Source organism: Lacerta agilis, chromosome 3, assembly GCF_009819535.1.
Source record: "Lacerta agilis isolate rLacAgi1 chromosome 3, rLacAgi1.pri, whole genome shotgun sequence".
NCBI classification, from domain to species: domain Eukaryota; kingdom Metazoa; phylum Chordata; class Lepidosauria; order Squamata; family Lacertidae; genus Lacerta; species Lacerta agilis.
In genome coordinates, this window is record NC_046314.1 from 63,625,360 (window position 1) to 63,648,981 (window position 23,622).

General features: G+C 39.9%; 1 protein-coding gene across 6 annotated transcripts in view; it reads left to right on the forward strand.

Moving 5' to 3' along the window:
- Window positions 1-23,622, forward strand: part of ESR1 (estrogen receptor 1) — a 199,501-nt gene that overhangs the window by 2,502 nt on the left and 173,377 nt on the right. Inside the window, exon 1 of one of the 6 annotated variants that reach the window (XM_033144015.1) lies at window positions 16,361-16,566. The exons of the other annotated variants lie outside the window; for them this stretch is intronic. The gene's annotated coding sequence lies outside the window, so the exon portion shown is untranslated. Of the gene's footprint in view, window positions 1-16,360; window positions 16,567-23,622 lie in introns of those variants that run through there. 6 annotated transcript variants of the gene reach the window in all.

A 23,622-nucleotide genomic window follows, 5' to 3' on the forward strand; every position in this document is an offset into this window, starting at 1 on the left:
ATTGCAGTCAGTAGGGCACAGATAAGTGGGGTACAGGGGTGGGGAGAAAATTAAAGCCAAAAAGTAATTCAGTCAATTCATATAATAACACAAGCAGAGATTACAACAGAAGAAAAACAGTCACAAACAAAAGGGGGAGAGGAGTTGCTTCTTTACATGCTTTTTGGAGGTAGGATTAAGGTGGCAGTCCTGTGCCCCTACTGGGGACTGATGCTCATGGAATTCAATAGGACTTCCTTCTGACTTACTGTGGTTAGGATTGTGCTGCAAGTCAGGCAAGAAAGAGAAGGCGAGGGTTTAAGCAAATGGATCAGCACTACCTGTATTTTAAAATCCCCCTTTGTAAGTTTGTGGGGGGAAATACAGAACTGATATTTCTATTTACCTAATGGAGCATTTTATCCCTCTTTTGTATCCTTTTCTCAAATGGCATCAGGGTGAGTTCTCTCATCCTGAGTTAGCTTGGCCACCCATATCATCCTGCAAAGTCGCAAAGGTGATTTTACCATGATGTTTGGTAGGCAAACTGTAAACCTGTGGGATCAGCATCTTCTTAGAATGCAGAGGAAAAGGTAGTGGTCAACTTGGATAGGATGCTTCCTGAAAACCTTTGATCACACTTTTGAGGCTAACATGTAACAGAATAATTACACTCACTCTGGATTAAGACTTCTTCGTTAGCTTTTTGATAAACAGGGGAGGCAGACATTTTTTCAACAACATAGGAATTCCTATTTATCAACCTCTCCATGAAATGGATTATGTATCCTTGCTGCAGCCTTATACCAGGTGACACCACTTGTCTACTTAATCCAGTGTTGTCTACTTCAGCAGGAGTTTCCCAGGGTCTCAGGTATTTCCCATCATCTGATTATTTTAACTGAATAGGCCGGAAACTGAACCTGGGATCATCTGCATGCAAAGCAAGTGGTCTGCCAGTACCACTGAGATATGGGCCCTCCCCACCAAGGAACTTTGCTTTAACATTATATACTTGCACTGCTAGATGGCTCTAATTTGAGAATAATTTAGATTTGTTGCTTCAGCACTTGGGATCCCTATGGTACAAATTTACCCAGTACATCAGCTCACTTTGATTTTCCCTCCAAGCTACACACCTAACTGGGGCTTACATGGAACCAGCACTGGGTTTGTGTGTGTGTGTGTGTGGGGGGGGGGTTCTTCTCTTACTCCTGGTTGGCTGCTAGACCTGTCAAGGCTTCATTACCCTGTTACTGGTGTTGTGTGTTGAATTAATTGCATTTTGTTTTAATTGGCTATAGTGATACAATTACCACTACTAATTCTCATTTGCTATTACTCCATGGTGTGGGTGCATCTCTGCTAGCTACTCTTAAAGTGGGGCCAATCTGCCACATATATACATTATTTCTTGCCAAAGGAACAAAACAAGACAAATGCCTAAATGAAGCATAACACAAGTAGGAGTCCATTCTACTACCCTGTCAGGAAATATGCAAATACCAACTAGCCAGGAATACCATTTTATGTAACATAGGTTGCAATCCTATACCCACTTAGCTGGGATAAACCTCACTGGACGCAATCTGACTAGACATGCATATGACCTATCTAATTGAAATGGGATTCTATTTTAGCCATGCCAAGTTGTTTATTTTCCTCTTACTGATCTTTGAATTGAATATTGATACAAGTTACATACATTCATGCATTTCAGGCCATCTCTGCATTCTGCGTTTCTGAAAACAAGAATTGAGATGTTGCTTCACCCCCCACCAGCCAATGACCTGGAGACACAGCTGAACAGCTTTTATTGAGAAGCTGCCTACATGCCCAGCACAACTGCATGGAGCTGTACTCCTTTAGATTGCTGGCAGTAGATCATGTGTTTAAATGCCTCCTGGATTTCATTTCTTGCACAAAAAAATCTAGTTGTGGGTAAAGATTGTAGCACCATTTCTTCTATCTAAAGGACATTTTTTTAAATGACTCGTATTGAAAACATACTTTACCCCAGTATAGTCTGAAGTGATGTAGTTCCACAAAAAACACAAGAGCTTACCTGTAGTTTGAAGGTTAGCAAATTTCTCTCAGTCTGATTTAGAAACAGTGCCCTTAAACATGCCTTTAAACTTTTCGGATCTGAATTGATATTTCAGGCTTTCCTAAATAGTACCGGTATTCTGGACATTTTATTCAGAGGTGACTTCACACTGTGAACTGAGCCCTCTGATGACCTTGAACTATTAATCCTCCCCACTCTTCCTACTTAATGCAGCTTTGTGCTCCTTACTTAAAGCAAGAGGTCGTGGCCACAAGACCCAACCCATAGCAGGAAGGCTGCATTTGGGTATATTACCATATTTTTCTGTGTATAAGATGCCCCCATGTATAAGACGAACCCTATTTATTGAAACCCAAAATTAAGACATTAAGTTGCTTAGCTTTGGGGGGGGAGGTCACTTCTGCCAATCGCTCACCCGCCTGCCTGCCACTGCTGATCGCTTGCCACAGCCACTGCCAATCGCACACCTCGCCGCAGTTGCCAATTGTCTGCCCGCTCGCCGACACCAACAGCCCACCCGCCAACTTGCCACAGCTGCCAATCGCCTGCCCAATTGCTGCAGCCGCAGCCAGTCGCCAGCAAGCCTTGCCACAGCCACCAATCACCCGCCCAATCACCACTGGCAATCTCCTGCTTACTGCTGCCATTAATCGCACGTTCCCCCTCTGCATTCACTATCCGTGTATAAGACAACACTCAATTTTTGCCTAATTTTTTTTAGCACAGAAAAATATGGTAAGTTGGTTTGATTTTACTAGACATAGAAATCCAGATGAAAATCCAAGCTGGCATCTCTAGTATCAAAACAGCATGTTTCTATCTGCATACCTTATAGCCAGTGTGGGGGACCTTTGGCTCTCCAAATGTTGCTTTACTACAATTCCCACTGGCCATGCTTTTTGGGGATGATGGGAGTTGTGTGTCAGCAACATCTACAGAGCCATACCTGCTTTATAGCAAGGTAGAGCAGAAGGAACTATATGTAATTTACACAAACTTGCTACCTCCCACATCGATTTGCATACTTTGTGCATTTATTGTTTTCCTCATTTTTGCAATTTGTGCCAACATTTTATAAATCACAAGTTTATTTAGGTTCTAATGAGGCATTTCTCCTAAAGTCTTGTAAGCAAAGAATGCTAAATAGTGAAGAGATGCCTTGGTACTGATGATATAATATTAAAGCCCTATTGCATGCTCTAACACCTGTACTGTATATGTTTTTTTCTGCGTTTCTTATGGTTTGTGTTTGGTTAGAGGTACTGCTTGTGGTTGTGCTGATCTGAAACACCTGTAGGAAATGAAAACTACTGTAGCTTCATTGGCTATTAAGGACAGCTGCAGTGAAATATATGCATTCCTGATGTTATTTAAGGTAGTGTGTGTGTGTGTGTGTGTGTGTGAGAGAGAGAGAGAGAGAGAGAGAGATTGATTGATTGATTGATTATTGTACATGGTTCTAATGCCCAACTACAGGAATGCCAACCATGGCCTGCATTCAACTCACCTTGTATGCTAGTGGAAGCCAGCACAAAGGCTCTCGCTAACACAATGGAGATTTCCCACCAGGCACCCCCATGTCCCCCATTCCACTCTGGAGGGTTATGCGAATCTACAAAACCCAGGTGGAGAGGGGAGATTTGGCAAGCAGAAATGCTTGTGATGATGGATTGATCAGAAGACTGACATTTAATTTCTCCCCATACTATTAACAAGTTAACCATATTGTTACACAGTATAAGCATTGTACTGGTATAAATTGTACTGGGCTGTAGGAACTAATGGAGGTTAGGAAGCTGCACTCGATTTATAATTCTCCTATCAAACTGAGATGAAATAAGGCAGTCCAAGTGATGTAGAGTTTCTCATAAGAAAAGGGCACGTTTGTTTAAGAATGTTTGAACAATTGGTGCAACTATCAATACAGTTTGGAGAAGGCATGGAAACCTAATCCCTGGTATTGGTGAACAGACTATTGTGGGTGATTAGATTATAGTTGCAGCTAGATTTTGCGATGCTGTGGACTTTCTGACTTAGGGTCAGAATGGTTCCTTAACTTTGTGTCTTGCCCCTCAGTGCAAGAAAACAAACCAAGGTACTTTTCACTGCATAAATTTGGGAATGTTAAAAGCATGAAAGAGAGGCTCATTCCATGAGCCCCACAATATTGTTAGGATCAGGCTTAGGCTGGCAGACTGACACAGGAGACGAACAAGAAACAGAAGAGGGGGCTGAATGGTGGGAACCTACTTTGAAAGGGGGGGGAATCTCATCTTTCCACCCTGATGTCAGGTGGTTTGGAAAGGGGAGCAGGGATACCAGCTCTTTCCTCTCACCTTTTTGCAACATGGAGATCCTCAGTGGAGGCTGAAGAGGGCTTTGATTAGCTGAGGGAGAGGTCTGAACAGGAGGTGGTAGTGACTGAACAGGAGTCTGAACAGGAGGGTGCAATCTTGGCTTATAGAACCAGGCACGGTCTTTGCAGATGGGAGCAGACCCACCAGCTCTGACAGAGCACATGTTTGCAAGCTTAGCATTCCTGTGAGGCAAGAGTCTCATGAGCAAACATGCTATGCCTCATCCCCTAAAGCTGGTGGGAAGGGTGCGGAAGCTGTTGGGTCATCTTTGTCACTTCTGTACAGTTCAGTATTTCTTGTCTTGCTCTTGAAGTCCTGAAGTGACTCCAGAGTACAGTATCTGCTGTTGAGCCTGTACCATTACTTGTTTGAATAAAGATATCTTCCTTATTTACAAGTAAGAGCCTGTGTGTTGGGTGGGAGCCAGGGTAGGCCTGCTGTATCTTTGTGGTTTGCCCTTCGCTGATGTGGTGTTGCTGTTGCTTCTGAACTTGTGGGAAGTCCATTACACTCAGCATTGCCAATTCTCCTGATTAATGCAAAATGAATTTGGGTGCATTTTCTCTTGCTGCTGCTCATATTGGGCACAGTTCTGATTCAGTGCCACAGAAATATCGAGTTGTTGGCATCTGTTTCTCACTAAAGAGATTGGGGTATAGCTCCAGGGGTGAAGTCAAACCGTTGAAGAATCACAGCGGCAGCTATGGGGGGAGGCCTTCTTAACTGTGACAGTTAACTGAAACCTGACATGAGCGAAGACCTCCCTGGTGCTGTCACCTTACTTAGGAATTTTCCTTCCTCCTCATATATGGCTGGCACCAATGCTTATGAATTTGCAGTGCCAGCTGAAGCCTTACTTGTTGGTCCTGGCTTTTATGTGGGGATTCATGCATTGCTGTTTTATTTTATTGATTGCAAAAAAAATCCTTCCTGCCTTATTTTAATATAACCTTCTCTGGCATTGCTTCACTAACGAAGAGCAAATAAGAAATATTTTTAATTAAAGAAAATAGATACCTGTCATTGCATAGGATTTTGTGTAGGCTCACACACTCCCTAGGTCTCTTAGGCCTTACTGTTGCCTTTGGGAAATGAGAGTGAATCTTAGCACACAATCAACACGTTACAGGGACAGATTGGCAGTGTGTACAAGATTTTTTCCAGGAAGGTTTTCTGCGGTTACTGATTTTCTTGTGGAATAATTTCTATCAGCAAACATAAAGGCATCCCTCACACCACTTGAAAACCACTGCTGAAGAAGAATCAGTACTTCCATCTGTCCATGGTAGCTATAATAACAAATTAAGTTAAAACTAGAAAAGATAGTGTTTTAAATCAAAGCAAACTTTGCAACTATAAGGTTTGCAATACAATAATAAAATATTATTATTTATTAAATTTGTATACCATTCTATACCTGTAGATTCTTTCTGCTCCAATGTTAAGAATGACTTAGTGCAGGTTAACATTTAGAATTATTTGTTCAGAATGACAGTGGAATGGCATATGGGCTATTTTGCCATGCCTCAATTTCCGTAAGTGTGTGTATACACATAATCTTTCCTGTGTGAGTGAGTTATCATTAGGCATGGAAATTGAGACCTAATTAAATGATGCCAATTCAGAAAGTTTGTAGTGAGATGAAGTCTGAGACCTAGAAACTGAGGGTAAGTGTTAATTTTACCTTGTTCTTATTCAGCTATCTAAAATCCTGCTCCAGCTTATTAGCACATGATTATTTGTTCACTCCTCAAGGAATCAAGCTTCTGTCATTTCTACCTTCTCTGACACCTAGCCTGATAGGTGTATTTTTAAATCTGTTCTAAATGGTTAAATAAATTCAAATTGTTAGAATACATGACACACAGTTGTATACAAATAAAGCTATGTGTATAGAGGTAAACCTCCAGTTATGAGATTGGCTTTTTTCCATTTTACTTTTGCAACCTTTCAGCTGCCCGTTTTTTTGGACATTGGCTTGTTTCCAGAAGCAAAAGAGACATAGCTTTGATGATCCATTTGAATGATTGAATATTTATTTGCATTCTTTATTTGACATCCCATAACAAAAAAGTTCCATGGGTGGTTCACAAGATAAAACAAAAATTTAAAAATATTCAGTAATGCAGTCAAATACTGTAAGATAAAATGCAGCATTAAAACACCCCATAAAATCACAAACAAATCCATGCAAAAAACAGATAGTAGAATAAAAAGCTGCAAAGCTAAAAGAGATTTTGGCTTCATGCCATCCATTGTTCAAGCAAGTACTGTATACAAATGATGCTTCTGCATATGTACTGAGATACAATTCAATCATTAGGTGGCGATAATTTACTCTTGCCCTTGATTGTCCCCTCCCTCCCAAATGAGATGTGTCAAGTTTCCTCCCCACTCCAGACAGCTAAGCCTGGACAAGGAAGGATAATATCAAAGAGAAGTTGTGTGCTCAGGAACTTGAACTGGGACTTTTTCTTTCCTATGGATATCAAGAATCCTGATCAAATAATGCAGGCAAAGACTGAAGATTTCACATTGCAATTATAGCATGTTGGTGAACTGTACCCATGTGATAGACTGAATGTAACAGCACAGCAGAGATTAAATGGTAGTGGTCCAGTTAAAATTACAGCAGATGGTCAAGGCAAATTGGTGGGTGTGGGGAGATGAGCAAGAGCACAGGTTTCAGTGAGGAAGATGCTAGGCTTCACAAGCTGCTCAAGAAACATGACTTCCCACACTCAGCGCCTGCTCCAAACAGCCGTGAGCCTGCCTTGCATGCTAAGGGCAAAATCATCCCCATAGTACTGTAAATGGTTTTCCCAGTTCATAAAAATGACTTAACAATCACTAATGTATAAATATAAGCCACAATTCTGATGTTGGTTACATGTGGTTCAGTGGAACTAAAGCAGTGGTAGGGGAACCTCTTTTGGAGCAGGGTCCACATTCCATTCTAGGCAGTCTCCTAGAAGTCACATGCCAGAGGTACAAGGAAGTGGAGGAACAAAGTCAGATAAAACATCAGTATAATAAGCTGGTTTTATACACCCTCCTCTATACCCCTCTAGGCAAGCAAGGAACACTATTAGAGTTCAACATTCCAGCCAGGCAACACTCAAGCAAGATGTAAAGCAGGAACAGTGAGAGTTGTGGGCTGGAGAGAGGGGATGTGGCTGAGGAGGGATGTGTGACTTGAGGACAGTCCTGAAGACCAGACAGAGAGCATGGAAAGTCACAGGTTCTCTACCACTGGACTAAACATGTATAACCAAATTAATTTTTGATTAGTAAATGTTCTGAATTCCTTTTCCTGACTCAAAACCACCAGTGTTGAAGGTTTTCTTGGTAATAAATTAAACATGTACACTTTTAGTCTGTAGTTACAAGCATTCAGTGAAATGGCATTACAGAAAATGAGAGAACTTTATGGAAAAGGATACAGAAAAGTTAATTATAATATAAATCATATATAGAAACCTCATTTGGCAAATAACATTCCATTTTATGTTTTAGATATATTTTCTTAATCTGGCGGGAGAGGAAAGCTCTGTTTTCTTAATAAGGGCAAATCTCAAAGATTTGCAAGCCAGCAAATGAGCAAATCATTCTTGGCAAATATATTCTTGGGTGGTGTATACAATGGATGAACCCTGATCCTCGGGACACTGAGATTCAGTATGTCTCCTCCAGAAGGAGAAACCTGTGATTTAAACCCTGGAAAGTTCAGACCCAGTTGGAATATACATCTTCTTTAGCTGAGTCAACATAGAGGTAGTAAAGAGTTCAAGAGCTTCTTAAAACGCAATTGCAGATGATAAAAATACAGACTTCATCTGCAAACTATAAATGGAAGAGTTTGGGACATTTTAATGAAGATCTCCTTTTATCCCACCAGATATATCAAAATCTACTACTGTGAGCAACTTACTCAAAGGAAGATTGAGCATAAATCTTTGAGAGAGAATGTTCAGGCGAGGTTGGGGGAGTAAGACATAAGGAAGATAAGGATTAAAAAGACCCATAACTCAGTAGCAGAGCATGTGATCTGAATGCAAGTGAGCACTAATTTGTCTCCTAAAGGTCATCTAAGGGACCTTGAGATCCAGGAAAGTTATTTTCCCACCACACTCCCAGTACTGGGCTGTAGATAGATTGCTGGTTTGGCTCCAGATAAGGCATGTACTCGTATATTAAACCAGTAGTCTCTTAAAAACTACCTAGACAGGAGGAACTCTTATTAGAGATACATACCACCAGTGAAGGTACTAGTGCAGCTGGTTCAGGTACAGCCTAATTTCTTTCTTCAGCAATGTACCTTTCATATTTAGATGGTTGAACTCAATCCTAAAGCTATACTGAGATGTTTAATAATAACCCTCTGCCATGTGAGATGAATCCATAACGAAGGAAAATGTGATTTAAGTGACTTTACACCATCCCATTCCTTTCTGGAAGCAAGGACAAACTATTCCAAATTATTCTTATGATGTCCTTTGCAGATGTGGAATTTTGTGGTTACAAAGAGCGTTAAGAAATTATTTGTGAATTAGCACTCTAACTAGTCTTCTAAAAAGACAGGCTGGTGGGCTTATTCAGGAGTAGATCTGCTAGTGGTTGAAGCACTCTGCCCAGACTCTAGGAAAAGACTTGTTTCTGAACAGCCGATCTTATGCATCCCTTCATAAGGAACAGACCCACACATTGTACAAAACACTACTGAGGAATATCCCATTAATAAAATACTTAGTTTTCTACAATGAAGCCCAGTGTTGGAACACTCATAAGCATTGGGTTTTGTGCAAATGGAGCTAGCAGTTCCCAGAACTATATGCTTATGGGGTAGATGATGCAGAGCAGACACAATTTTACAACATCTGAACTACAACATAGTTAGGCTACAGTCATTGAATTGAAACTGAATAAGTGCCTTTGACTTCAGTCAGTGTTAATCAGTTTCTTCACCCTAACTGATCCAGGGCTGAAGACCTAATTCAGTTTTGACTGGTACTGGTAACACAAAAGCCTGAAGGATACAGTTTTAAAAGAAAAAAAATCAATGTTGCATGGTAAATAGAATCAGATGGACCAACAACTATGAAATTACAAAGTTCACTTCCAGGTAAATGGTGGATTGCTTTTCCAGCTTAATATTTAGTTCTTTTTTGTCCATTGCCTTATCAAAGGTTTTAAGCAACTGAAAACTTTCCTTTATGCCCAGTACATTATCATGCTATTCTTCCTAGATAACATTGACTGATTCATTTTAACATTGACTAACTCATCTTATTCTTTGAAACAATCTTCGTTTTTGTGATTTGTAGATTGTGAGTTTACTATTAGTCACCTCTTAACCAGACTGTGCTTCTGTGGCTCCTTTTAGTCTTATTCCATAGGTCAACTCACTTGTTTTTGTGTTTATTGTTTTTGAACTTCATCCAGCATGTCAATATCTTTCTGGCAGTGTTGAGCCAGAATGTCATGTGAAAGTACAAAGGCAACAACCAGTTCATTTATTACCTTGTTTGCTGCTTTCCCTTGGCCAACTCTTGGTTCCCTTCCTTTCACTAGAGATGGTGTATCTGCCACAAACCATCCCAGTCCATATCCCTAAAACTACATATTTGAAAAGCAGACAACCAAGAAAAGGTGTCTCTTCCCAGTAGACCTGTGAGATCACTACAGTCATCAGATTATGCTTTCCTGACAGTGTTGTGATCTGCAGAAATCCACCCAGCGAGAACATGGTAGCATGCACTTTGTGGAATGAACTTCCCTGTGCAATGTGATAGGCACGCATGGTGGCTGGTTTAGTAACCTATCTTTTTGCACAGGCATTCTCAGATCATTAATGCTAACTTTTAACTGACCTCCAAGCTCTCATGTGGATATTCTAGAGCAGGGGTGGCCAACTCCCAAGAGGCTGTGATCTACTCACAGAGTTAGAGACTGGCAGTGATCTACCCCCTTTGGGGGGTTTTAGGTCAAAGTTTTTGAGCTTTCTTTAGGGAGGAGGAAAGCCCTGTTTTTTGGGGGGGGGGTGCAGGGGGGAAATGTTGAGATTTTCTTTAGGGGAGCCAAACTTGTTGAACTGCTTTGGGGGGAGCCAGTGATCTACCAGTGGTCTACCACAGATGTCCAATGATCTACCAGTAGATCACGATCTATCTGTTGGATATGTCTGTTCTAGAGTGATGGAGTTCTAGAGTATGGGGAACACCACTGAAAAGGAATTCTCTTTTGGTATTGCACCATGACCTGCCTCCAGAGGCAACACACATGCTAATAAAATACATTAGAATTATTTTTGCAAATGTAACATATTGGAGGGAGAATGCATCAAATTTTAAAAAAAGAAAGATGCAGATGTGGACGACCACCCTTGGTCTTGAATTTACTATTGGAGAGATTAAATCAAGAGAGAAATTATTCCATATTGTTTCCGTTTCAGCTGTTGCCCATTATGTGTGTGAAGCACTGAATTTTTTTTAAAAAAGCACTATATGAATGCTAAAAACGATTATGATCATAAAGAGGTGTAGTTCTAGGTACCCTTTTGTGATCCTTACCACAAAATCATGATTCCATCCCAGTGATGATTTCATAGTAAATACGCAAGTAGTTGGTTCTGCCTACACAATTGCAAACTTTGAAAAAGCAGCACTGTAACCAATTTAAAAGCTGCTTCCATGGTGTTCTTTCATACTTAAAGAACCATTGAACTAAGCCTGTGTGATACTGATGATAGTATATCGTATTCATATAGCCCTTCATTTATTATTTTTATTTATAATACAGAGAGTGCTCAAAGCACATTATGGGAAGTGCTTCCCATAATCTCAGCAATTGCTTGCAACCCTGTTGCACAGCAAACCATTACTATCTCCATAATGCAAATGTGTGGTGGTTAAGGCTGTGAGGCAGTCACCTACCTATGGCTATCTAGTAAGTTGACAATGGAGGTGTCTCAGCAAGCCTCCTTGCTAGACAGGTGTCTCACGTACAAATGTTCTAGTCTTGTGGATTTTTGGAAATGGCATGACTTAAAATGGAGATTTTTAAAATACTGAATATGCTCATGATCAAAATATACACATGTAATACTGCAATAGCTCAGCAAAATATGCACTTATAACATGGCGATGTAGAAAATATGAGATACACACATACAGACACACTTTTCTTCAGTTTTAGTAAGGAGGAGATAGTGTGGAATTTTGGAGGAAAGACATGCTCAGCACTGTAGTCTGATTTTGCTCTCTGGGCTCACATTGTAAACTTGGCCTCAGTAACATACAGCTGGTATGAACTTAGTGAAAGGCTAAGTTAAGGAAGAGCCAAAATACAGTACATGTCTAAGCACAGTCACATGCAAACACAGAGATGGGAAGAGGAAGCAGATTTCTAGGGGAAGGACCTCTAGAAGGTAGAATTGAGAGTAAAAGTTGCCTTCCTCAGCCCTGATTGAAATTAAAATAGCAAGCAATGAAAAACACTGTGGAATTTCAAAAGGCGTGCATCAGGAGGCTGGTTTTTTTACTGCAACTTTCTTATATTTTCTTCAGAAATTATTCCATTAAACTGTTATAGGTGGTATTTAACTCAAATAAAGGTCTAGCTCACCTGTGAAAATTGCATGTGACTGAAATAGTGACTTTTCAGACTCATCGTTTCAATCCTAAGAAATTTTGCATGGAAAAATAGCCATGGATTAAGCAGTTGAATAGTATTTTGGTGGGGTTTTCTTGTACAGAAAACTGCTGTTAACAAGTAGACCTCTTAGTGTATACAGCCTTTCAAGCTTTAAAAGCATTTAACTGAAGCAAGATTATTGTTGCCAGCAAAGGAGAGATAAAATCAAGGAGATTTTGTTGTACATGCTTTCTCTTGAGAGTTTTGCCCTAGCAAAGCTTTAATTATGAGAGCCGCAGATGTACTTTATACTTAATTAAATGTTCTTTTTTGTGCTATGTTATACATGTATAAGTTGGGTAAGTTAGGGTGAAATCTTACCTAAGAATTTCTCTGTGACTGCATATAGAATCAAGCTATCATTCAACAAAGCCCACAATTTGCAAGTAAGATAATTATGACCTATTCTTACAGGGGCAAATATAAATAAGTCTTCTCTAAGATAAGTATTGATTTACATCTAATAAGACTATTATTCTGGCCTGCCACTGCTCAGCCAAAATGGATCTCTTCTTCATGCCTTGCTTCGCCATTTGAATAACAAGATGCTGGGTTAGATAAGCCTTTGGTCTGACCCCGTATGGTTTTTAATATCCTTTTAAAACATACATTTGCAACAGAAATAGAAAGTCTGAGAAATCATAATAAAGTAAAGGTGAGAATGAGGAACCGTGATCACATCCTCCATCCTGCATAGCAATGAAACAGTTTATAAGAAAAGGCTGACATAGCTTGTGGTGAAGGGGTTCTCTAAAACTACATTTGAGACTAATTCCACCAGCTTGGTTAGGGAGACTGTATCACAGTAGGATAATTGTACACTAATAGCAACCCTGTTCTGTCTCTTTGGCCCAACACCACAAAAACCCCTCAAACCCAGTCTCAGTATGGATTGTTCTCCTGGTGAAAGAGATGATTTCTTTACGGATGACAACCACCCCCTCACTTTGCCCCTCTGAACTTGGCTGGTGCTGCATCAAGTACCCAAGTGGACACAGCTGGCTTTGCTCAGGCTATCTACCCATGTTTCAGTTGTACGTGCCAAATTGGCCTCCCAACCACTGTCAAATGAATGGTGGATGTTTTCTTCTTGGCAGACCTCACATTTAGCAACATCACCACCTGACCAGAGGGTCAGCTTGCCAGCACCCTCTGATTCTGAAATATCCTGGAGGGAGGCTACAGACAAGGGTGATTCTCCCAACCTACCCTACCCCCATCATTGCATGCCATATTCACTACTTGTGAATATTCAGAGTAGCCCTACCTTCTTAAACTTTGGCTGAATTGTGCCCATTGTATCTACAGTCGTACCTCGGCTCCCAAACACCTTGGGAATAGAACGTTCCGGCTCCCAAACGATCAAAAACCAAGAGTGAGTGTTCTGGTTTCCGAACGATTTTTTTGGAAACCGAACGTTTGGCACAGTTTCTGCTATTGTTTCTGGTGCGCCTGTGCAATCGGAAACCAATCGGAAGCCGCACCTTGGTTTCTGAACGTTTCAGAAGTTGAATGTACCTCTGGAACAAATTCCGTTCAACTTCCAAGGTATGACTGTATAGTGTAGATAAATGTTCAGATAATTAATATGCAAAATTAAACAAGATAACGCTCCAGATCTGTATTTAATGCCCATTCTGTTTCACAACACACTTGTCTTTGAATCCATTGCTATTGATAGTATCTAATAGGCTGAAGATATTGCTCTTGGCTACTGTCATATAGTAAAAATTAAAGAATAATCAGCAGAAAATTTGTTGTGTTACCAAGAGATTTTACTGCCTTTTAAACAAAAATACTCAATAATAGGGATATGCTATTCACAACAATGTGGAAATAATTATATCCTATCATTAAAGGGAGCTGATATGTTTCAATATGTATGTATGGTAAGTGAACATGGAACAGCTAGTCAGTCTTGTTCTACTGTTTGGGGATGAATTTGAAGAAAGCTTACCTTTGAATTGAGTGTGGCCAGTTATCTAGCTTAAGTGTGACAAGATCCTATTGCAAATGGTTCCTTGGCAGGCAAGTAACATTGCATATCACAAGGAGGAAATGCCAAAGCATTTTTGGCTGTTACAAGCAGAAAATGGGGCCAAATAGATGCTTCAGTGAGAATAACACTTAGGCCAGTTCACACAACCTTTTTAATGTCGTGGGGTATGGGTGAAATGATTATTCTCTGAGAGTGGCATGGGACTGGAGTATGCTAATGCAGCCCTCATAATAACATAATAATCTGACTTGAATTCATGCAGCATAGTGCCTGAGTGGTAAAGGCACCTGGAGTAATTTTGCATATTTTAATTCTGTCCATCGGTTATGAAATCAAATGGAAAGCTCCATTGCAAGAGAGCACCTCCTTCTCTCTGCATATATTCCTCCCAATGAAAGCAGTCCTCTTGAAACCGATGCTATGCACTGTGTCCAATGGGACTTACTCACTAATAAGTGTGTTTTGGACTGCATTTAAGAGAGAGAAAAGCAATTATAGATGGTACTGGGCACACCATTTTTACAGGAACTATAGATCACAAAAATAATCACAACACGATACAGGTTGAGATTATGAACATCCTTACAAAAGCTTCTGTTATGGTGTTAGCTTGCCATTTGACTTGTATCAAAGGACTTTAAAAAAAACCCAACAACTTGTGTTTCATAAATGTGAGGATGCAGCAGGTTTGTTCAGCAGGAAACTTGAATAATCACTGGGGTAAAATATAAATTAGGATGCCCAAACCTTTTCTTGAGAAAAGTGCATTAATTTACCTTCATGCTGTTAATATATTTTGCAGAATCTTCAAAAGTTCACTGGGAAGAAGATGATTTTTCTGAGTTCTATGATTCAGAAATAACCTTGAAATTAGATGGTGTCTCTAACTTGGTATCTACCTGAATTTAACTTGATTGAATGTCAGAGTAATGTGTAGGTTGGGATCCTTTCAGTTTTACCTCATGTCTGTTCTCATGTTTTAATCTGCAGCAATCCTTTGAATTAAATAATACAAAGGCAAGGCGGGCATGTGCAATAGCTTTGTAAATGATCCCAATATAAAACAATTAACTATTAAAAGAGAAGACAAAGATATAGCTTTCTTGTCATTTAGTAAAAAAAACACCCACTATTGACTTAGCCATGAAAGGTTTTAACAAAGAAATAAATATTTTGTATCAGTGAAGGATCCAATGATTGACATAAAATTGTCAAAGCAAAGTTTCAGTAATGGCCGCTTACCCAGTCCTGGGGTAGGTGGTGGTTGTGGCCTGTTGTAACCTGACCCCCAGGAGCAATGCTGGGCTGGACAACTGGCAGTTGGGAAATCCCCATGCTGGCCACGGAGGAGGGCAGGAGTTCCTGCCAGTCCCAGTTTTGAATTCCAGCCAATCACGCCAGTCCATGGTGAGGCGGGGCTCAGGAGCGAACCAGAGTGGAGCAGGCCACCCTCTGGGTTTAAAAGACTGCCTGCCCCTGACTTTGGGACTGCGGTCAGCTGAAGAGCACACCTTCCCATCCTTCCCTCCCTTACATGCTTTGGGACTTGTTGTATATTAATGTTTCTTCCTCTAGGTTATGCGATTAATGGCCTTGCTCTGGTTATTTAATGGTTGCCATATCCAGAGCTGGGAAGGAATTTGCCTGCAAATAGATAGGCCGCGTTTGCAGGCTTTGCCCTCCACATAGCAATGGTCACAACTTTGGCTGATGTAGGCACTGGGGTGGAATTCTTCCTTCAGCAGCGTGGGAGGCCATCCGTGTAGATCTGCATCTTGTGATGGATCCATTAATCCCATGATCAACCCTGTCAAGCCTCAGCCTTCCACCAGGATGCTGGGAGAGATACATACCCAATGCCTAAGCCAAATCCTAACTATATCTGGAATCAATAAAGTTGAACCCAATTTAAATCCCAGAACATTGTCCTTGTCTCATTTGTTCACCTTCTTAGACTAGGACTTGCTCCTAAGGAAGCGGTCTCTGCGAGTGGGACTGCAACAGGTACTCTTGGAAACGGTGAAGCATTTGTTGTTGTTTAGTCGTTTAGTTATTCTTGTTTTGGAGCCCCACTCGGCTATTCTTGTTTTGGAGCCCCAATTTGGCTCAATAGGCCTTGTAAATATTCCTAATGCACAAACGACAATATAGTGTGCAGAGGAGAGAAAAATAAACCTTAACTCAAATTTAACAGGACTTTAAAAATCAAATTGCCCAAGGTTGATGGCTGAGAGGTTTTAACCCTGGATGCCCCTACTTCAGTGGAAGAAAACTGAACTTTTCTCTACAAACTTTACAGGCCAATGTAGCTCATGTGTATTATATGTTTTAAAGTTCATTCCTCTCCTCGGCATTCTGCTGCTTCAGTCTCCCTCTGCTGAGGCTTTTCTATTTTAGTTCACAAGGTCCCGTGACCCTGTCAGCCAATAACAGAACAACAGAAGCAATGGAAACTTCTTTCTGAGATAAAAGTAAGTCAAAATAACTCGGCTTTTTCACGTTCTGCTCTTCCTCAGAATCACTTTTGTTTACTGCTGTTTTTATTTTCAGCATGTTAAACACAACTCATGGTGCCCAGGGGAGTAATTAAAAAGTTTATTCAAACTGTGTTTTCGTAACGTCACTTTTATTTATGGTGTGTCTTCGGTATATTGCAGTGTGACTGATCCTTCAAAAGAGCAACCGAATTGAAGGAATGCATGTCAGAAGTTGAATAACTTGCACATAAATGCAGATTTCATCCTTATTTTTTAAAATTCTGGTCCAGTAATTCAACAGTTACTATTCAGTAAGGATTTGTGTGCCAGGTCTCTCCCCAGTTTTCTCTCTGACCCATTCAGGAGCAAGGGGAAAAAGTATTATTTAAAAGGTCACATGTTCTAGCCATGACAAATTGTACATAAAGCAGCAGTTTTTAGGCTGTTCTCATGGATTGCAGTACTATTAATCTTAAGTGATTTCAAGATTTTAGCCTGAATTAAATAGCACACTTCAGAGAATATTAAATAAGTAAAATGAAAATTAATCCAGCAGGATTTGGGATGACATAACTTTTAGGTTCATGAGATTCATTTGTATCCAGGATGAACATAAAATGTGCATACTGTACAGGAAACAGTGAATGTACACAACATAGCTGGAATTAGGGCTATGTCTTCAGATTAGAGGTATTGTCTTTTACTAAAATATTATATAAATATTTTAGTGACAAATACCCCAGTGTATTAAGAATGAGCCTTTGTGAAGTGCTATGTTTCCCTGAGTAATACGTGGTAATACTCACACCCTCCCCCCAGTAATGGGACAGAAACTGTGATATTGGACTGGCATCTCTGTGTGAAAACAGTAAGAAAGCTTTCCAAGTACACAGATACGGTCCAGTTTTAGCCATATAAAGTGAGTGACTTTTAAAAAAAGAACTCTGCAGCAATTTAATAATTTAAGGTCAATGCCATCTTAATCACGTAACATTTAGCAGATGTTACTAGTAATTAACTGAATCATTGTGTATTTAAAGTAACACATAAAATATTGTTTTTCAGTTGACCTGTTTCATTTATTAAATAGCACTATAGTTTAAACCCATAGACCATAATTATCTTACAGATTTAAACTGTAGTAATTCCCTCCTCCCTGGGAATTGCAATTCTACCACAAGTGATTACAATTAAAGTGGTGTGTGTGTGTGTGTGTGTGTGTGTGTGTGTGTGTAATGAGATACTTTCAGAAGTACACAATCTGTGCATCAATACAGGATCACCACTTCAGAAGAACCTAAAAAGCTGTCTTATACTGAGTTATACCATTGATACATCTAGCTAAGTACCGTGTACACCAGAGGTTGGCAACCTCCAGCCCATGGGCCGGAAGCGGCCCACGAAGACTGTTTTACCGGCCTACGAGCCGCCTGCTCACTGATCCGCCCGCTTAGCAAGTCCCCCACGCGCCGCGCTAAACTGGCACGGCGCGGGGACTCGCTGAGTGGTGCCGAAAATGGCATCTGCGCACACGCAGACGTTGAAAATCGCTTTTGCGCAGACGCGATTTCCGGCATCGCGCTGCGCACGTCCGGCCCACGGCCGGGAAACCTTGCCAACCCGTGGTGTACACTGTGTACAAACTAGATGTGATGTTAATTGTATGGATGCAGTTAATGTGCATATGTTAAAAAAATGTAAATAGCAGCCATGGGAAATCAGAGCAGCCTGTCTGGGGATTGGGTGGGGACAGGGGGAGCTTCTCAGTGGTCAGATGATTTAGTGCATTATGCACCAAGCACCACTCTTTCCCTGTCAATGCCTTTAGAAACGTCAAGCGGAACACAGAGACAGAGCTTCATGAAAAATTAGATAGGGAATAACAAACTTTGATAGAATATAATATAGAATATTATAATCTAAAGTTTTAAAATAATTTCATTATTCTCCCTAAACGTAGCATCTAGAGCGTTGTGCAAAACAACCTAACATCCAATCTGTGCATCCATGATACTGGAAATGATCTCCAGAACCCCAAATCACATTTTGTTTTAGCATGCTGGTAACCATATTCCCAGATATTTTGATATTTCTTGTAACCAAGGTATTTAAAAAAAAGCTTTTGTAAGATGTTTTGGTCTCATTGAAATGCTGTGTCCAAGAGCCCTAGACTTCAGATTGGTAGCCAGTATAGTTGAGCTTTGACAGGAGTAGGGAATGGGTGACTATCGATTTCAGTTTCTTTCAGTTTCTCATTTTCCCAATCTTAAAGTTCATTTCCGCATTGTGCACTAACCACAGTTTTTGAACCATCTTCATAGGCTGCCCAGCATAGAAGGAGATTACTAGATGGATGACTGTGCCCAAATACCAACCAAATTCCAAACCCAGTTCTGTTCTCTTTTGGTGGAGAACTGTTTGGCTATCCTCTCATATAATAAAATAAGAACAAAATAAGTTTTTGATGAGAAGAAAAGGAGTGATACTTTCTTCATTAGCAGACTTTCAAAGTCATACCAGTGCATGAAAGGTGGGTCATAAGAATGAGAACTTACAGTTTGCAAAGCCGTAGGCAGAAGGAACAGAGTTAGCAGTAATGGGTCAGAACCATAATATTGATATCCTAGAATACAAGTAGGAGGTTTTTTAAAAAATGCTAATAAGTTCGATCAATAAAGCCACTGACTTTTTAATCCACTTTCTATCTCTCTCTGAAGTGATAAATGCAATGAGGTAGCAAGGTAAGTGCTGTAAGAATAACTTAATTTTAACTATTCCCCCGTGCAGTGCCTGTAACCCAGACCCAGCAGGCATGTAACTTGTGAAAACCAAAAACTGAATCTGTTCTGAAACAGATAATTATTTTCATTATTCAATCTGAGTGAAATTCATGCATGAAGTAAGTTATGCTTTTGATACTTTTTTATTGTCAAGTAAAGACAAAGGGGCCTTTATAGTTTCATATTTGTGTGCTTTGAAAGAAGAAAGAACACATTCATATAGGAAATAATCGGACGTGATTGCTGAAAAAAGTAGATATAAACTTTAATTTTTTAATCTTACTAAAACTAATTATACGTTGAAGTACCATGCAAGTTCCAAACAATTAATTTATTCTTTCTTTCTTTCTTTCTTTCTTTCTTTCTTTCTTTCTTTCTTTCTTTCTTTCTTTCTGTCACCTGCCTTTTTCAATGCTGACAGCAGTATACAACATAAAAACAACTACAAAATCATCCAATAAATATACAGGACTTAACAGATACAAACAGATCAACAAAAATCAGAACCAGTGTGAAAGTTAACAAGTAGGGTTCCACAATACTGTCCAACTAAGTAGCCAAAAATCTTCAAACAGAGGGCCTTACACAGCAGCCTAAAGCTCAGGTAGATGGGAGGAGCCTCCTTAGCTCATATGTTCTTCCCTGATGCATCACTCACATGTAAGGCATGGAGTGAAGCAGGACCATGCTTTTAGCTCCACCCCCTACCTGGGTGGGGGAGTTGATTTTCAAACAACTGCACATTGAGCACAATTGTCTGCATGAGAATCATGTAACTCACTGTCTTGTTAGCTTAATTTAAAATAGATTTTGCTGGGATGAAAAGCAGAAGAACACTGAGACTAATAAAACTTGAAAGGGAAATAATAGGTTCCTAGGGATCTGTAACAAAACCACTACATTCTGACAGAATCATAAATCATCTAGAAAGCAGGAAGATAATGAGGGAATGTGTACATCTTCAGATGAAGCCTGTTATTAAAGTATGTTGTAAGTGAGAGTGAAAGTTGAAGACTTAGTCTCATAGCTGCCAGCTGTCAGTGATACCTCAGCGTTGTAAACAGAGATGCTAGGAAAAATGCTTGGCGGTATAGTTGCCAGTGTAGTTGCACATGAAATTGTAAGTAAGGCACACTGTCAAAGGAATCATATCATCCATTTTTATCTGTGGAAGTTGTGTACAATTAATTTTTGGCGGATAAATGAGTTCATTTCCTCACTTAACTGTACAGTAACACTAGCTTCAATCTATGTCTGGTTATGAAAAACTATACAGATTTCAATATAATAAAGGAGAAAGAAGAGCCTTGCTTCAGACCTGAGTAAATTGCTTCAGAAAAAGTCCCTTTGTCCCTTAAAAAAGCATAGAGCCCCAGGAGAGCTTAGCTTTAGTGCTGAAGAGAAGACACATAGGCTGACTGCTTCAGATGAGTGGCTCCCAACACTGTTCAATATACTTTGGACAGTATACTTTGACTATAGCTCTTTTATGACCCATATTTTGTGACCATATTTTAATCATTGCTAAAATACATTGCTGAAATAGAGTTATGGCACTACCAACACCACCATACTTTAATGTTACTTTTTATTATGGTGCTTTAGTGCTAGAATGTTCATTTTAAAAGAAAATTCACTTTCCAGTTACCACCATTTTAGCAACATGGTTAATGATGGTTAAAAAGATTTTTATTAAACATTTTTCTGTAAAAATGATGTTATAGCATGCATGCATATAAACATATATTTATTTGTATGCCACCTTTCCATAGTTAAAACCATGTTCAAGGAGGCTTATGACATGTAAAAAAAAACTGCATAATTACAAACAACAAAAATAGTCATAAACCATCAATAAAACATCAAAAGTAAACAAACGGAACAATTTCCACATAAATCATAATAAGATATAAAATAAAGATACAAAAAGTTAATATCAATAACAGCAACAACCTACCCTCAACGAAACCCTCTAAACAATATCCCAGCCCAAGGGTCTGTTCTGTAAACACGCCCCCCCGAGGCCAGGTGGAAAAAGGCCTGCCAGGCAGGTAACAGCTCTTCAAGGACTCGCAGCCAAGATGGTTTTGAGTTATAGCCAGCATGGTTGTGTTATAGCACTATACCTCCCTTTAATTAAAATGTAAATAGCTGGGAAAGCATTTTAGCAGTAACTAAAAGATCACTTGATTAAAAAAGGGGTTGTCTTAAAATGGTACCTGCCCCAGAGTACCAAAGTCAGACTTCTGCAGCCTGAGTGGATTTTTTTTTAAAAGAAACCACAAGGAAAAAACCATTGTGTGGTTGCCATGTAAAAAGTGAGTGAAAAGCACCTAATGTGGAACAGTCTCTGTTCTTGTAAATATGGTTTTTAAGCAGGGCATTGCTTGAGGGAAGCAAGTATCTTTGTAATAATTGTCTATATATATCAGGAGCACCTTTATGATATATATTGCCTTTTTTCACTTTACGTTAACAAACAAATCTTCTAAAAAAGTTGCAAAACTGTTCTAGTTTCCTTGCATGACTCACTGGAGCTAAGGCAATGGAAAGCCACAACAAATATGTATACAGCCTTTGAATTCCTTCTGGAGTAGGAATCAGTTTTGTAGGTTTGGCCAGAGATTAAAGAGAATTAGAAAAAGGTACAGGTTATGCCGCAGGCAATAATGGCTGACGCTATCTTTCTCTGTCATTCTGCCCCAAGTCTTTGTGTCAGTCTAGTTTATCTGGTACGTTGTCTTAAGACAGGTCCAGTTGGGAGTCTATTTATTTCTCAATCCATTTCCCCACAGTCTGGGGTACAGTACTGGCTTCCCTCATGGGTTTTTGAGGACGAATGAAATAATGGTGCTACAGTATGCTGTAAATACAGTTGCAGAAGTTTGGATAATGATGAGACATTTAGACGAGAGTTATGCTGACTCTCATGGTAATTAGCACATAGGAATCAATTGCTGGAAGTAAGAACTGGAATGCAAAATTTTGAATTTACTCACATAACATAGTAACAGAATATCAGAATTGTAGCTGTGGCTGAGACTATGAACTGCTGACATGTATGTTGCCTTGCCTGTTTACCTTACTCTGAGATGGTCTTGAGTTTACTTTTTATGTTGTTGCAATTCTGTGGCTTTTAAAGTCTAATTTGTATGGGCAACTTTCAGCTGCTGCGGTCCAGGTTTGTAAGCAAATCTGGCCAACCATCTGTATGCTTGACCTTGTCCATCATTGTTCATCACATTCTAACATACAGATTGTCTGGCTGGATCCGGGAGATTGTTAATGCATCCCTGAAGATGAGAGTGGGATCAGTTTCTTTTGAAGGAGACAGTGATTTGGCCTCTGATGGAAAAACCTAACCTGGATCTAGAAGAAGTTAAGAATAGGCCGGTACCTAGCCTTCCTTGATACTAGTTGCTGAAGGGTGGTTGTTGAGAAACTCTATATACTTTTGGACAAAGCTGGTTCTAGATTCTTTTAGTTTGGAATAGGTTTTGGAACTGAACCTGGCTTGAACAACCAGCAGAATGTCATGTATTGAGAGAAAGGCAGGGAGTGTGTGACCTTGTTAATTTTCTTAGACTTCTTAGTGGCCTTTCATACTGCTTACCATGGTGGGCAGGCTTTCTGAGTTGTGGATTGGCAGCACTGCTTTGTGGTGGTTCACTTTTAATTGGAGACTAACCCCTTGAAGATTCTATTTCTGGGTCCCATCTCCCCCCCCCCATGATGTTTAACATCTATATGAAACAAATGGGTGGCATCATCTGAACATACGAGACTCAATCTGTACCAGTGTTTCTCAAACAGTGGGCTCAGACCCATCAGTAGGCCTTGGGCCACGTTCTGGTAGAGCTCAGTGCCACAGCCTCTCCAGTGCTTCCTAACTTGCCTGCCCCCCACACTATGTGTGATGGGCAAAGGTGGTCAGTTTACAAATGAGTTCAGTAGAGTAGGCATTACATCCCTCCTCTGAGGTAAAAGGGCCAGAAAAGATAAAAGATGAATAGGTTTTATTATCATCATTATCATCAACAAATAAACTGGAAATAGAATAGATGAGTGTAAGAGAAGAAAGTTATGATAGGAGGAAGCAGTAGTGGCTGGTGGGGCTGCATTGCTCCTGGCTTACCGGGAGGGAACTATTCTAGCTTCCAGTTGAGCTTACAATAAGAAGATGAGGTAATATGAATAACCAAAAGCACCCCATATAGTCCTAAAGTTGTTGGCTCTGGCTACAAATAGCCAATGAAGTCTCATCTGTTTA